Here is a 12,450-nt window from a genome sequence, read left to right on the forward strand (position 1 = left end):
TATGTAAAATATATGAATGTTCCATACATATATACAATTATGAATATGCTCTGTTTATATTATACTTATATACATATATAGATATTATATGTATATATAGTACAAACACACATATTCTAAACCCAACGTTTTTCAAATTTTTCTGCAGATGAGACTTAGAACCATTTTTTAAAAACATAAAAACACATTTCTGGACTCCAGTACAGACCTACTAAATCACAATTTCCAGCAACAAATCCTGGTGATTTTCATATTTAATAATTACCCCAGATGATTTTTATCAGGAAGAATGGCAGCCATTTTACCCTAGTCAACACAACCTGGCACGCCATTGAAAGGATTTGCAAGATGGCTGCCACCTAGTTTTCCAAGCTTATCTCCTGTGACTCTCCTCATCTATTTTTTAACCACATAGCACGAGACCCACATGGTGTCCTTGCTTTCGTCTTTGCACTTGATATTTCCTCTTCTTAGAATGGCCTCCCCTTTCTCTTCCTTCACTAATTAAATTCCTTCCAACCATTTAGACCCCACTGAAATACCAGCCTCTCTGGAAGACTTCCCTGAACCTACAGTTCATAGTTCATATTTAATAATAATAGCCAATAACTTTTCAAGTTGTTGTCATGGACTATGTACCTTGCTAAGTACGTTACTCACATTTCCTCATTAAGCTGTCCATCATGACCCTCTATGCTTAGGTATCCTTACTGTCCCCATTTTGCTAAGGAGGATACTGAGGCTTAGAGTAATTTGACAAATTCACAGAGCTTAATTAAAGACAAAGGATTCAAATTCAGGTCTACCAGGATCTAGAATTTGTGCTTTTAACTCCCTGCTTTGGGATATTGTGAAACAGTAAGTCAAATTTAGAAGAATAAGAGAGACTCATGTCGATGTCATTATTGACCAAAACTCATTTATTCATTCAATATCTGATAAAACTTATGTCATTGGCCAGATGTTGTTGTATCTGATATCAATATGCTGTTCACAAATTATCTAGAGAGAAACTGAATGTCTTTGTTCCACACCTGCTCTGATACTATACTGTGACCTGATATGAGAATCTTGAGGTAGAAACTGTCTCATAGTTTATATGTTGAGCATTTGATGCTGCTATTGCTGCTGTAGTGTTAGGACTGGTCATCCTGAAATCAGTGAGACTTGGGTCTAAATCTATATCTATCATTCATTGCTTGTTTTTGACTATGATTAAGACATTTAAAGTCTACCAAACTCAACTTTCTCTTCAGTATAATGGGGTTAATAATTTATAACTAAGGTTGCGTATTTTTTTAGTAATTTAACTTTGGAAAATTTTAAATATATACAAAATTAAAGAGAAATGTCCATCTGCCCATTACCTAGTTTAAACAATGGTCAACTCATTGTCAGTTTTGTTTCTCTATATGCTCAAAATTAGGGTTGCTTGAGGATTAGATTAAATAATTCTCTTAAAGTTATTTGAAATAGTGCCTGGCATATGATAGGTGCACAAATCAAGTCAAATTAACTTTATTTTACAGGAATGAACATGGAGTAATTGTTCACAACCCTTCTTCAAACCTGTTTTCTATTTATGGTCAAAAGATTTACTTTGAAAATTGAAGAGAGAAGGAGTAGAAAGTAATTGTCTGTTTGAGTGTCTTCTGGGTTTTTTTTATCCTTTTTAGTCAGAGGCCAGAGTGCTCCATCACCCCATATAGAACAGGTTTAAACTAAACAAACACTGTCCATCACAACCACAGGATTTTTCATATGAGTCTCCTGTGACTCCTCTTAACGTGTGTTCCTGAAATTTGTCCTCAGTTTCTCTGCCAGCACTCTTGGCCTTCCATATTTTGCTGTTGCCTTCTTCTCCTCACACTACTAGCGTGACCCTAGCTCTTCGTACTACTCCTCAGGACCTCGCTGCTGTTGGCTTCCATTTCTTTCTGCACCTACATAGTGCCCTGAACTATAATGCCCGTGAAACCTATTTTTTCTTATTTTCTCATTATAAATTGAGCCCAACTCTTCAACAAAAACTCTTCAGCCATTTTTCATTTTCTCATCTGCTTTCCTGGCAACTAGTGCTGAAAGGCTTACATGAGAAACACTGCCCCTTCTCTTTTCTTAAAAAAAATGCCCTTTATGTCCCTTAAATATACTTTTCATGTTCATAATACACCAATTGTTATAAAGAATGAAACAGACAGAAGAAGGCTGTTTTGTGCCTAATGCCAGAAACATTTTACTTGTCCATGAATAATGGATATCCAAAGAGCATGCCAGGAGTTACTGAATCAGTTTATGAAATTACTAAAAGGGAAAAAAGTAATTTGACTGCACTTAACCTTCTTTCCTGCATTATTATTTTGCTCTAGTTCATAAGGCTTTGACATACATTGTGTATATCCACTCCAAGTGTTGAAAAAGTCTCAAGGCAGTGTCTCACACAATAGCAGGATGACATTCTGTCCTTTTTACACTCACATTTCTTATGTAATGTTGTCCGTTTTAACTATTTATATAACGAGATCACAAATATGAATGAACCTTAAGCAAAACTTCAGGCTTTTATTGTCAGCCTCTAACCACACTAATTCCTCTGCATCCCCCAATTTTACCCCATTTGAGACACCTACTGAGCATTCATAGGCTCTTCCATAGATTTGAGTTCTTTCTCTCTTTACCTCCAAACCCATCAAAACCTGAAATCAGAATGGTGCTGGTATCAGAGCAGTAACTTTGGAATCAGATACTTCTGATTTTAACCTCAAGCCCTGATAATTGCTATTGGTATGACCTATGCTGACTTATTTAACCCCCACTATTTAACTTATTCAACGTCCTTTATCATTTTATTTTCCTATTCTGTAAAGGGGGATAATAATAGTACCAATTTCTTATAAACTGTTGTGAGGGATTGCATGAAATATTATATGCAAAGTGCGAGATACTGGAGGGTAATTTTGATTCTAAGCCAGAATCTTTCTTCTCTCAGAAGATATATATATATATAAACATATATATATGGATATATATATGCCTATACTATCATATATTCTGTGTCTGTGTATATAACTACACATTTGCATATATGTGTATATACGTATATACACATATATATATACATATGTATGAATGTAGTATGTATACTGTGTGTATATAGTATGTATACATATACACATATAGATAAATAATGCATATATATAAGTGTATATACATATGCATATTAGTATATATATATACATCTTGCTTATGTTAGAATAAAATGGTTTGGCATTTCCCTTGACAAAGATATGGACAGGTCATTATGTGGATGGGACTTTTTTGATACTGTTATTGGAAGAGATCAGTCTTGTTTGCAGCGTCCCCAAAAGCACACCTTGAAAAGCTTTACTCATTTCTCCTATAAAGGAAGCTGTCTTTATTGTGTTGTTGTCAAACTTAATTTGTATCTTCAAAGTAACAATGATGTTTAACAGTGAGTGAGAAAAATTATTACCTTTAGAAGGAAAGTCATGGAATGGAGAAAGCTTTTAAAAACAGATGTGTGGGAATATTTCTATCATTGTATGTGTTTGTTTTTAAAAATATTAAGTATCACCTATAAAACCTCTCATATCTGGACACTTATGCTCAGAAAAGGGATTTTTAGATTTTTTTAAGCTGTTTCAATATCCTTTACATGAAGTCTTAGGGAATTTTGATCACTTTCATCAAACTGGAAAAATACACCTTCTGAGTGGTTTGAAAATGCAATAGACAGACAGTGAATGAGATGGAATTCCTTAGCCTATTTTTTATCCAGACCTTACATTAACTAGTAGTTGAGGCTGAAAAATTAGTTCCATGATTTAGTGAAAACAGTCAACAAAGCCCCTTCCAATAATGGGCCCATGTATCTCCGTGAGGTAACTTTTATGGTTCTTACAATCATTAAGAGCAAATACTGTGACATAATGAATTTGAACTAGGGATTCTCAAAGCTTTATGACAACGTGTTAAAGCAAGATTTTTTAAAAATTTATAGAGGCCAGCCCCATGGTGTAGTAGTTAAAGTTTGGCACGCTCCGCTTCGCCACCCGGGTTCACAAGCCCGGATCCCAGGCGCAGACCTACACCACTTGTCGGCCATGCTTTGACGGCGACCCACATACAAAATAGAGGAAGACTAGCACAGATTAGCTAAGGGCTAATCTTCCTCAAGCAAAAAAAGAGCAAGATTGGCAACAGATGTTAGCTCAGAGTGAATCTTCCTTATCAAAAAAAACCTTGTAAAGCACAATCTGATTTTCTCACAGAAAATATTATTAACGTGTCCTATAATATCAATTTAGTGAGAAAAATGACTTTATGTATCATTAAAAAACATAATGGTATTTAAAATATTCCTTTGTTCTTCTTTATTTCATCCATAATTAATTGATATTTTTATTAGTTAAGTTGTTTAATAAATATTAGTATATTGGTACATTTGTCTATTGTATACATAGATGAATATACATAAATGGCAAGTATCTACTCAAACATTTTTATGCTGATAAGTTTGCAAAATGAAAAATATTCCAAAACAACCTGTTGACATGGGCACTACTGATATTGTTGCCAAGGTTACACCAAGACAATTTATCAATTCCTTTGCAGGACAGATAGATTAATGGTTAAGTGAAGTAGAATGCATTTGTGTTCTTATGGCTACAGCATGAGTCTGTCCTCTCTCCTTCCCTCCCTTTCTCTCTGTATTAGTTTCCTAAGGCTGCCATAACAAAGTACCACAGATAGGGTAGCTTAAAACAACATAAATTTATTCTCTGACAATTCTGGAGCCCAGAAGTCTAAAATTAAGGTGTCAGTAGGGCCATGTTCCCTCTGAAAGCTCTAAGGAAGTATACGTCCTTCCCTTTCCCTAGCTTCTGGTTTCTTTTGGCATTTTTTGGCTTGTTACTGCATCACTCCAATCTCTGCCTCCATTGTCACAAGGCCTTCTTCCTCTTATGCCTCTGTACCCAAGTGATTGATTTACGGCCCACCCTAACCCAGTATGACTTATATGTAACTTAATTACGTCTGCAAAGACCCTATTTCCAAATAAGATCACATTCACAGGTACTGAAATTAAGACTTGAGCATATCTTTTGTGGGGACACAATTCAACTCCCTCTCCTAATTCTTCCCTCCCTCCCTGCTCTCCTCCATCACTGCCTTAGTCTTATCTAGCACCATAGGAGCCACTGAGTTTTCTGCAAGTTCTCTGTATGCAGAGAGCCCTTGGACAGCACCAAAAAGCCATAGACCAAGTGGAACAAAAGGCTTCCACTTGGGGAAGGGGGTGGGCTAGAGCCGGTCATAGAAGGGTTATGTTGTATGATTCAGGGGTCTCGATTTTCTCATTCATCCTCCACAGTTCTCTGTGCTCTAGAACCTAAGTGACAGTAATTGAATGTCTCTTCTCTTACTCCATTATGGCTACTCCCAAAAGCATCAAAAGTTATGCCATAGCACCCAACACTGACCCAATCTGAGACACTTGAAATTCGACCCAAAGAGGAACCAGTCGTTCTTTCCAGAGACATCCAGAGGGCAATAGCATTGAATACACCACCCAGAATCACAAGCATCCTTTGAATCTGGTATCTTGAAGTTTCTACAATCTATCTCAGCCTATTAAATAGAAGGGTTCCCATTTTCCCTGGTAGTCTGAAGACAGCTTTTCCTTCAGTTTAGTAGCATTTCCATGCACTTTAGTAATCTAATACTTATTGTGCAATCACAAATACAGGCTAGGTATAGATACTGCATAGAAAATCGTGCCTTCATTAGTACGGTTAAATCGAGTTATTTTTCAACTTTTATAGTCCTTGTGCTATATTCTGTAACTTTCCCATCTTTTCCCTCTCTCTCATGACTAGGTTCCTGATACTTATTCTGGCAATATATGGGATTTCCCTCTTTTGTGATTGTTATGCCCCTCTCTCTTTCAAACAGTAGTTGCCCACCCCCACTTTGGTCTCATCTTTCTAATTCATCTCTTTCCATTATATGGGATCTACATAGCCTAGTACCATTGTCAGTTTATCTCATTTACTTTTTTTCTCCATTGATGCCCAGTCATTCCATGTTTTATGCTTTGTTTCAACTGATACTTTAGACCCATGCATTTCAGTAATGCCAAATTCATTGTAGATTATCTTTCCAGAGTAGGCCCCAGGGAAAATGATTCTTTGTCCTCCTTATCTTTGAGACTACCTTACTATTAACAATACTCATAACTGAGACTGCTGGCCCAAAGAGATAATATGAGAGAACCAATAGGTGGCAGACATTTGGTTTTATGAAAGACAGAAATTGTTTCCCGCCGGAGAACATAGAGTTCTTTCAGTAGAAAATAGGATGCAGCTTTACTTTCCAAGTGCTAAAGGACATGTCTGTTATTCAGACCAATTGTCGTTCAAACTGTGACAGATTCTACCTCCTATTATGTAACAGTAGTTGAGTTTTTCACAATACCCTTGCTCCTTCACGTGTTTTTTTCTGCGAGCTCTTTCATGAGAGAGAGATACATTTTTAAGATTAGTATGCATAAGGTACATTTCTTAGAGACATCTTAAACGTAGTTGTTTATATTTTCAACCTTTGCACCAGAAGCATAAGTAGTGATTATAAATTATTTTGCTGGCCTCTGCCTTCTTTCCTTTTTGCCCACCTGCTCCAGGAAAGGGTTACTACCTCCTTTTCTTCAAAAGTCTCAATTCCCTATTTTACCTTGCCTTCTCCTAAGGAGAGAGCTGGTTGCTGAAATACTTACGTGTGCAACTATATTAGTGTCTCACTTATGGCTTTCAGTCGTCTACCGCTTTCTTCACTTTCCTCTATAATCCTCATAGTTTTTCTGTCTACCTCCTGTACACTTGGCATATTTCCTCAGAGTATAACAGAGAAGAATGTGCTTTGTTTTTTTTAAACCATTGCTCTATGTGCCACATGTAGCCATTCTTTCAGTGACTGTCATAAAGCAAATCTCTGCAAAGGCTTTATAGTTTGAGTTCAGCAGCATGAATGTTTTCCAATGCCTGGCGTTTCTCGAGTCCTCTTATAGTTGATTGGTTTTGTCTCAAAGATTTTGCTACTTCCTTTGTCTTCTAAATGGTCTGCCATGAGCTTGCTTAAACACTACAAACTCTGTATGACATGTGGTAGTGAGCACATTTTTTTCAGTGGTCCTGCCTTGCCTTAAAAGCCTCATTATTTTTTTCTTTATCTCCTAAAGGAGTGCTTTCGTGTGTTCGGTACTTACACCAGTCCATAGCACTCTAACAATAAGGAGGTGGTAAACTGAGGTCTTTGGAGTCTGGCAGACCTGGGTGTGAACTCTAGTATTGCCACTGATTGGTTGGGTCACCTCCAGGAGTTAACTAACTGCTCTTATCCTAAGATTCTTCCCCTGTGAAAGGGGAATAATAATAGTGCCTCAATCATAGGATTAGTTGGAGGATTTTATGTGACTATGTTAGTGACTATGCCTGACACATGGGGAGTGTTCAATAGATGTTTACTATTATTTTTTACAAGTGAATCTAGAGCTTTCTCCAGTATCTCACAGTTTCTATTTCTCTAAGCAAATGAAACATGCTCTCATACTATATCAATGTTTTCTTTTTCCCTGTATTATCTATTTAGGCTTTTAAAATCTTGGTAGTTTCTTCCTACCTACATGTGTGTATTTCTACTCTTTATAAGTAGATCTTTATATAATGCTTTATCATTCTTTCTTTTTTTGTAAAATTCTGAAGATTACTGATAAACAAAACAATTAAAGTTACCAATAATTTTAACATGTACCCGTATCTGTGTAAGATTTATATGTGTGTATGCATGCATGTAGTCAGCCCAGGTGGTCTAGTAGTTAATTTGGTGCTCTCACAGTCATGGTCTGGGTTTGTTTCCCGGTCAGGGAACCATACCACCCATCTGTCAGTTGTCATACAGTGTTGGCTGCATGTTGCTGTGATGCTGAGAGCTATGCCACCAATGTTTCAAAAACCAACAGGGTCACCCGTGGTGGACAGGTTTCAGCAAAGCTTCCAGAGTAAGACAGACTAGGAAGAAGGACCTGGCCACTCACTTCCGAAAAAATTGGCCATGAAAACCCTGTGAATAGCAGTAGAACCTTGTCTGATACAGCACTCAAAGGTGAGAGGATGGTGCAAAATGATCTGCCAGAGTTCTGCTCTGCTGTACACGGGGTTGCTAGGAATTGGAATCTGCTGTACCACACTAACAACAAATGCATGCATATGCCATATGTATGCACATATGTGTATACATACGTGTGCATATGTAATTATACTTACCTTTATGTAAAATGGTATCACCATACAACTCCAGTATCCCTCCAATGTCATCCCCAGGAGAAAACTATTTTTTCACAATTTGATGTGAGTCTGGCCAGTCATTTTACTATGCTTATAGATATATATTATCTGTGCCTGTACTTTTGTTTTTAAAATATATTTATAATCACCCTTTATATGAATAATTAATGACTTTTCTTTAGGTAATTTTCTCCTACTTTATTGCTTCATATTGATACTATTTTCCTGTAGGCCTTAAATAATTAATTACTAGTAATAAAATTAGTCATACAAGGCAAGTACATTTCACTATAGAGTTTTCAAAATGTTTTTCACATGTGTTATCTCATGTAGTGCCCACTGCCATGCTGTGAAATGGGTGGAAATATCCCTATTAAACAGATGAAGTTATCACGAGTCACAAGGGCCAATTAATGGGGAAACTATGGCACCCAAGCTAGACTGAAAGTCTCTGGACCTCAAATCCCAGGCTTTCCTGAGAGAAGTGCATGGCCATACCAAACTGTTGGTTTTATCTTTTTCCACCACCTCCTACAGTCTGCCATGAAATCGACACACCATCTTTTTATCACCTATATCACTTTACGTTGAAAAATGTGTTCATTCAATTGTCAAGGTCCTTCCAATATTTCACTGTCTTCTCCAAATTAATTTCTATCTTAACTGTGACATAATCTGAAAACAAGTACATTAACTCATTTTCTTAAATCCAAAAGTAGCTGTATTTTTTCTAAATAGAGTTCATTTACATTGTTGCCATTTTTCAGAGGTAATACAGGAATCTAGGAGTAGGCAGTAAAATAACATAGCAGTTAAAATTGCAAACTCTGGAGTTCTACTGCTTGAGTTCAAATCCCAATTCTGAGACTCCTTAGCTTTGTAACTTTTGTCTGATCCTCAATTTCCTTGTAAAATGAAAATGATAATACTACATCTTATGACTGTAGAAATGATTAAGGACTCAAGATTTTAAAATATTTAACAGTTTTAAACATCAATATTAAAACATTAACAGTGATTGGCCCATAATGAGGACTAAGAAAATGTTAACCAAGATTACTATTATGATAAAAATAGGCCACAAGGTAATCAATAGCTTTCCCAGATAGTAGTTTTTTAGGGGGGGAGTGAATAATATATTTTATTTATTAGTTTTTGTCTTTATTTATCTTTTTTTTATTTTTTGTTTATTTCAGTAACATTGGTGTATGACATTGTAAAAATTTCAGGTGTACATCATTATACTTCTATTTCTGCATAGACTACGTCATGTTCACCACCCAGATACTAATTACAACCCGTAACCACACACATGTGCCGAATTATCCCTTTCGCCCTCCTACCTCCCCCCTCCCCCCTTCCCCTCTGGTAACCACCAATCCAATCTCTGTCCCTATGTGTTTGTTTATTGTTGTTATTATCTACTACTTAATGAAGGAAATCATACGGTATTTGACCTTCTCCCTCTGGCTTATTTCACTTTGCATGATACCCTCAACGTCCATCCATGTTGTCACAAATGGCTGGATTTCATCGTTTCTTATGGCTGAGTAGTATTCCATTGTGTATATATACCACATCTTCTTTATCCATTCGTCCCTTGATGGGTACTTAGGTTGCTTCCAAGTCGTGGCTATTGTGAATAACGCTGCAATGAACACAGGGGTGCATGTATCTTTACGCACTGGCGTTTTCAAGTTCTTTGAATAAATACCCAGCAGTGGAATAGCTGGATCATATGGTAGTTCTATCCTTGATTTTTTTGAAGAATCTCCATACTGTTTTCCATAGTGGCTGCACCAGTTTGCACTCCCACCAGCAGTGTATGCGAGTTCCCTTCTCTCCCCATCCTCTCCAACACATGTTGTTTCTTGCCTTGTTAATTATAGCCATTCTGACGGGCGTGAGGTAATATCTCATTGTAGTTTTGATTTGCATTTCCCTGATAGTTAATGATTTTGAACACCTTTTCATGTGTCTGTTGGCCATCTGTATATCTTCTTTGGAGAAATGTCTGTTCAGGTCTTTTGCCCATTTTTTAATTGGGTTGGTAGTTTTTTTGTTGTTGAGATGCATGTGTTCTTTATATATTTTGGAGATTAAGCCCTTATCAGATGTATGGTTTGCAAATATCTTCTCCCAATTGTTAGGTTGTCTTTTCGTTTTGTTGATGGTTTCCTTGGCTGTGCAGAAGCTTTTTAGTTTGATGTAGTCCCATTTGTTTATTTTTTCTATTGTTTTTCTTGCCCAGTCAGACATGGTGCTTGAAAATATGTTGTTAAGACCGATGTTGAAGAGCATACTGCCTATGTTTTCTTCTAGAAGTTTCATAGTTTCAGGTCTTACATTCAACTCTTTAATCCATTTGGAGTTAATTTTTGTGCATGGTGTAAGTAAGGGTCTACTTTCATTTTTTTGCATGTGGCTATCCAGTTTTCCCAACACCATTTGTTGAAGAGACTTTCTTTTCTCCATTGTATGTTCTTGACTCCTTTGTCAAAGATTAGCTGTCCATAGAGGTGTGGGTTTATTTCTGTGCTCTCAATTCTATTCCATTGATCTGTGTGTCTGTTTTTGTGCCAGTACCATGCTGTTTTAGTTACTATAGCTTTGTAGTATATTTTGAAATCAGGGAGTGTGATACCTCCAGCTTTGTTCGTTTTTCTCAGGATTGCTTTAGCTATTCGGGGTCTTTTGTTGTTCCGTATAAGGTTTAGGATTCTTTGTTCTATTTCTGTGAAAAATGTTGTTGGAACTTTGATAGGGATTGCATTGAATCTATAGATTGCTTTAGGAAGTATGGACATCTTAACTATGTTAATTTTTCCAATCCAAGAACACGGAATATCTTTCCATTTCTTTGTGTCTTCTTCAATTACTTTTAGCAATGTTTTATAGTTTTCCGTTTACAGCTCTTTCACCTCTTTGGTTAAGTTTATTCCTAGGTATTTTGTTCTTTTTGTTACAATAGTAAATGGGATTGTATTCTTAATTTCTCTTTCTGCAACTTCGTTGATAGTGTATAGAAATGCAACTGATTTTTGTATGTTGATTTTGTATCCTGCAACTTTACCATATTCGTTTATTACTTCTAAAAGTTTTCTGGTGGATTCTTTAGGGTTTTGTATATATAAAATCTTGTCATCTGCAAAACGTGAAAATTTTACTTCTTCCTTTCCAATTTGGATCCCTTTTATTTCTTTTACTTGCCTGATTCCTCTGGCTAGGACTTCCAGTACTATGTTAAATTGGAGTGGTGACAGTGGACATCCTTGTCTGGTTCCTGTTCTTAGAGGGATAGCTTTCAGTTTTTCACCATTGAGGATGATATTAGCTGTGGGTTTGTCATATATGGCCTTTATTATGTTGAGGTACTTTCCTTCTATACCCATTTTATTCAGAGTTTTTGTCATAAATCGATGCTGTATCTTATCAAATGCTTTCTCTGCCTCTATTGAGATGATCATGTGATTTTTATTCTTCATTTTATTAATGTGGTGTATCACGTTGATTGATTTGCAAATGTTAAACCATCCCTGCATACCTGGAATAAATCCCACTTGATCATGGTGTATAATCTTTTTATCGTATTGTTTTACGCGATTTGCTAGTATTTTGTTGAGCATTTTTGCATTGATGTTCATCAGTGATATTGGCCTGAAATTATCTTTTTTTGTGTTGTCCTTGTCTGGTTTTGGTATCAGGGTAATTTCGGCTTCGTAGAATGAGTTAGGGAGCTTCCCCCCCTCCTCAATTTTTTGGAAGAGTTTGAGAAGAATAGGTATTAAGTCTTCTTTGAATGTTTGGTAGAATTCACCAGGGAAGCTATCTGGTCCTGGACTTTTATTTTTGGGGAGGTTTTTGAGTACTGTTTCGATCTCCTTACTGGTGATTGGTCTATTCAAATTCTCTACTTCTTCTTGATCCAGTTTTGGAAGGTTGTATGATTCTAAGAATTTATTCATTCCTAACAGATTGTAGAATTGCTTGGCATATAACTTTTCATAGTAGTCTCTTATAATTTTTTGTATTTCTGAGGTGTCTGTTGTAATTTCTCCTCTTTCATTTCTGATTTTACTTATTTTTG

This window comes from Ceratotherium simum, chromosome 5, assembly GCF_057802395.1.
Source record: "Ceratotherium simum simum isolate JZ-2026a chromosome 5, ASM5780239v1, whole genome shotgun sequence".
Classification (NCBI taxonomy): domain Eukaryota; kingdom Metazoa; phylum Chordata; class Mammalia; order Perissodactyla; family Rhinocerotidae; genus Ceratotherium; species Ceratotherium simum.